Consider the following 5,270-nt stretch of genomic DNA (forward strand, 5'->3'; position numbering starts at 1 on the left):
AGGACTGGTACACTTAATAATCCACTTTATTTCCCGGCCTACCTCTTTATCAAGCAAAATAATAATAATAATAATAATATGGGAGAAAAATAATGTGAATATCATCATTTATTTATTTATTTATATTCGTTATCGCCCCTTCACCTGCCCCCCCAAAAATTCGCCCCCTCCCATCCCCTCTCCTCCCCTTTTTTTGCCCCCTCCTCTTTCCTCTCCCCCTCTCCTCTCTCCTCCCCCCTTTCCGCCCCTCCTGCCCCCCCCCTTTCGTTATTCTTCATATTATTTACATTTTATTGACGTATTTTTATTATTCTGTTGATTTTTTTTAATTTAAAGGGATGAGTTTGAAATATTCTCTAGTTTAAATTTATTCCGTAATATTTTTGGCGGGAAAACTTTGGCCAGCCGCTCTCTCTCTCTCTCTCTCTCTCTCTCTCTCTCTCTCTCTCTCTCTCTCTCTCAATTTTTATTTTTTCAGGTTTAATGGTGATATTTTAATATAACTCACAAAGGACGAAAGAAATAAGTGAAAGAGAAAGACGCCGATACGGAACAGAAAAGGAAAAAGAAAGTGAACTGTGGAAAAAGAAATAACGAGAGAGAGAGAGAGAGAGAGAGAGAGAGAGAGAGAGAGAGAAAAAAAATAGTGGAAATATTAAGCTTAAAAAAGTGGTGAAATAATAACAATAATAATAATAATAATAATAAAACTAATATACACGAACCTGAATGGATAAGTGAAATAATTATAGAAAGATAAAGATAATTATAAATGTGGTAAATAGATAATAATAGCCAAGATAAATTACCAGGAATTGTGGTAAATGAACTGAAGTGGAATTAGTGAAGAGAGTGAGAAGAGGACGAGACAATAAGAGCAAGGCGAAGACTGAGAATACGGTGGTCAGAGAGGCAGGAAGGAAGGAACGAACGAACGAACGAAGGAAAGAAGGAAGGAACGAAGGAAGAAAGATATAAAGAAAGAAAGGAAGAGAGAGAGGATATTTGTGTGAAAAATGACATTAAAATAGTGGACAAAGAAAGAAGGAAGGAAAGAAGAAAGAAACGAAGGAAGGAAGGAAAGGAAAGAAGGAAGAAAGATACGAAGGAAGGAAGGAAGGAAGGAGGAAAGAAAGAAAGGAAGGAGAGAAAGAAGGAAGGACGGAAGAAGAGAAAGAAAGCATATCAGTATAGAAAATGGAATGAAAATATTGACATTACACAATTTGGGAAAAAGAAAAACGGCGGAAAAAAAGATGAATTGAATGTGCCAATACATGAGAGAGAGAGAGAGAGAGAGAGAGAGAGAGAGAGAGACTGCTGAAACACTGACATGAGAAGAGCAGAGGAGAGGAGTAGGAAGGGGGGAGGAGGAAGAGGAGAGAGTGTGTGGGTAGGAGGGAGGAAAGACAGGGAGGGCAGGTGGAGAGACGGAGGAGGAGCCAGGAGGAAAGAAAGTATGGGAGGAGGAAAGAGGGAGGTGAATACGTGGGAAGCAAGAGGTAGGAAGGAAGATATGAGAGGAGGAAGAGAGAGAGAAGATCTGTGGCTAGGAGGAAGAAGAGGAGGAAGAAGGGAGGGGGAGGAGAAGGGAGAGAGCCTGTGGTGTGGAGGAAAGAGGGAGGAAAGAGGAAGAGGAAGGAAGAAAGATGAAAGTCTGTGGAGTGAAGGAGGGAAAGGAAGGAAGGAGGAGAAGGGAGGGGGGAGGAGGGAAAGCGTGTGGTGTGGGGGAAGAGGAGGGGGGAGGAGGGAGAGTGCGTGGTGTGGAGGGGGAAGGGAGGGAGGGAGAGAAGATGGAGGGGAAGGAGGAAGACGTGGCCTGCATAAAACCGTCATATACCTCTGGATGTCATCTTCAAGCCTCAATATAAACAAGAAAGAAGAGGATCCAATGCCACAACGCAGACCCCTATCCCCGGTAAGCTCGATTAGCCTATCTGATCCTACTTCTGTCCTACTGGTGTTTTGTCCCGTGTGTGTGTGTGTGTGTGTGCGTGCGTGTGTGTGTGTGTGTGTGTGTGTGTGTGTGATAATGTTGTGTTCATTTTGTCCTATTTAGATTATGTTTTGTCCTACTGAGTGTGTGTGTGTGTGTGTGTGTGTGTGTGTGTGTGAGAGAGAGAGAGAGAGAGAGAGAGAGAGATGCACAGACACATAAATACACAAACAGAGACAGCACACCCAATGGCAGCGAATTTGTATACCATCTCTAAAACACGATGCATAAAACCAAACACCCAAGCACACACACCGCTCCCATACACCCTGCACCCAATGACGCACACACAAACACCACACAAACATCCCCGCCCCTCCAAACCCAACATTGCAGCGTCCATAACCACATCCAAACACACCTCTCGCCAATATTGTTATCAGAGAGGCTAGTGTTTTTATCTTATCACTTACACACTACATACACGTCGTGGTTTAACTCCCTCGTTTGACTATCTGATGTTTTTTTTTATGTGAGAGGTTATGCATTACTGTCATCATCACTACTACTATCATTACCACGATCACTATTCATCACAATCATCATCGTTATCACCACTACTACTAATCACAATCATCACCATCACCAATCATCACAACCATCATGAAATGAGATGAAAATTCAAAAGTGGAGAGGTGGGAAGAGGAAGGCAGGCAGGCAAGAAGGAAGGAAGGAAGGAGGGAGGGTAGGGGAGGGAAAATGAAGGGAGAAGTGAGAGAGATAGAGGGGAGGGATGGGAAGGGGGGAGAGACAGTGGGGGGAGGAGGGGAGAGAGAGAGAGAGAGAGAGATGGATGGAGAGGGGGAAAGACAAAGGGATGGCAGGGGGAGTAAAGATAGGGACAGAGGGGGGGGGGATAACACACTGCTCACAGCCTCAGCCGTCCAGTGCAACCCAATCAGTGATACCATAAGCAAGGCCGCTCTGTGCTCAATAACCCAATACAAAATACACAGTTAATCAGTGAAATACCTCAGTGAAACGTATTATAAACCCGTATAGGACAAGAACCAGCCAAATGTGCTTCTAAAACTACAAAAAAAAATCAATAGAGGAAAGCAGAAATGGTGGAGTTAAGAATTTTCGTGTTTAGCAGTGATTATAGTTCGGAGAAAAAGTGAACTATCTTTAATTATAAGTATTTTAAACCGGAATAGGACAAGAACCAGCCAAATGTGCTTCTAAAACTACAAAAAAAATCAATAGAGGAAAGCAGAAATGGTGGAGTTAAAAATTTTCGTGTTTAGCAGTGATTATAGTTCGAAGAAAAAGTGAACTATCTTTAATAATACGTATTTTAAATCCGTAAAAGACAAGAACCACCCAAACATGCTTCTAAAACTACATAAAATCAATTGAGGAGGGCAAAAATGGAGGCGTTATTAATTTTCGTGTTTGACGGTAATTTAAGTTTGACAATAACAGTGAATCAGCGAAATATATTTAATTGGGAGTATTTTCAACCCGTATAGGGCAAGAACCAGCCAACAGTATTTCTAAAACCACAAAAAATCAATTGAGAAAAGCAGAAACAGGAATCTGGCTTTACATGTTCGGCAATGATTCAAAATTCGGACAACGAGTGAAAATAATGAAAATAGGAGACTAACCCATATTCCCGTCGGTTAAGGATGCTCCCTAACACCTTTTCCTAAGCGACTTATTAACGGAAATTGAGAAGTTAAGACTACATATTCGGCAGTGGTTCAAAATTCGGACAATCAGTGAATATAGTGAAAATAGAAGACTAACCCGTATTCTCGTCGGTCCAGAAAGCTCCCTAACACCTTTTCCTAAGCGACTTATACTGCTTATTACACCGTACTCTCCTATTGTTACACAAATCCTTCCAATATCGCCACACTGCACAAATAATGTACAAAGTGATATTAACCAGTCATAGCCAAAATTAAATCGCTTAGAAAGAGGTGTTAGGGAGCCATGGAATGATTGACAGGAGTGGAGATAATGGTGATAAGATGTTTAAGGTATTTTGGTCATGTCCGCCAACGATGCAGTATGAGTAAGGCGTCTGGATTCTCGAGGCAAAATTGTTAGTAATTCAAAATCTTGGCGGTTAGAGAGAGAGAGAGAGAGAATTATACCCAAAATGTTAGGGTCAAATTACTCGATTAAAGAGAGAGAGAGAGAGAGAGAGAGAGAGAATTATACCCAAAATGTTAGAGTTAAGCAACTCGAATGACGTTCTTATGCAGACTAAGCATTATATTAATACAGGTTAACTTTCAACTTTCATGAAGGAAGGACGGACTAATGAAGACTAATCCACGGGTATATGGCATTGTAGGAACAGAGGGAAAATAAAGGCCTGAAGAAACACGGAAATATCAAGAAGTGGGACAGAAGAGCAGAAGAGGACAGTAAGGAGAGAAAGACTGGAGACAAAAACGCCTCTCTTTACGACAAACAGGGATACTGGGGAAGAATTCTTTACCCCCATGCCCAAGGATGTAAACTTTCACGAGAAAAACGGAAAATAACTATTCGGTGCTGCTGGATTAAAAACATAGCTCATTTCCAGAACATGTAGAGCCTTAGATGATTAGTTTATCGTCAGTCCTTCGAGTGTCCTTCGTAGGGTTAGTTCCATACCGACAGACTGAATTATTTATTGCTGTATACAGAATAGATATACAACAAAGAAGGTGGTTAATCTCGCCACACACCTTCACCAAAAACACGGTTATACAGTCACTGGTTACAAAATCGTGATATAATACTCTTGAATATTTATCTTTTCAATTACTGTGGTGCATGAGTGATTGTCTTGCTGTAATCTAAAAGCTCTTGGATTATATGGGCACCGTGGCGCGACCGACAATGGGAACACTGCAGGAACAGATGAAATATATATACAACGTTACTGTGGATAAAGGAGGCGAAATAATTAGAGAATAACCAGTGTGAAGGAAGGTGTGAAGATAATAATAATGCAATAAGAGTCTCAAAACTGTACTAAAGCAAGAGTAAACAAAAGCATCTACTTAGGCTGACTGGAAGTATCTGGCAACCGATTAGGGGTAAAAGTTGCCAGCTACGGCTGATCTCTTGAACTGATAATATTTTGAAGTTTGAAATACCACTGCCACTACCACTACAGTGCCTGTATATACCACAACTACCACTATTAGAGCCTGTCACTGTCTATCAGCATTATTATCTACCACAACTACTACCCGCTGCACCTACCAGACTTAACTGCCTACTACCAGCACCAACCACAACTGTCTACCACTATACCCACTACCACAGC

The 5,270-nt window shown here is 41.4% G+C and overlaps 1 protein-coding gene across 1 annotated transcript in view; it reads right to left on the minus strand.

Moving 5' to 3' along the window:
* Positions 1-5,270, minus strand: part of Nin (blastoderm-specific gene 25D) — a 66,653-nt gene that overhangs the window by 27,632 nt on the left and 33,751 nt on the right. The window lies entirely within an intron of this gene.

Source organism: Coenobita brevimanus, chromosome 11, assembly GCF_032717465.1.
Source record: "Coenobita brevimanus isolate Jiangsu-jjx chromosome 11, ASM3271746v2, whole genome shotgun sequence".
NCBI classification, from domain to species: Eukaryota; Metazoa; Arthropoda; class Malacostraca; order Decapoda; family Coenobitidae; genus Coenobita; species Coenobita brevimanus.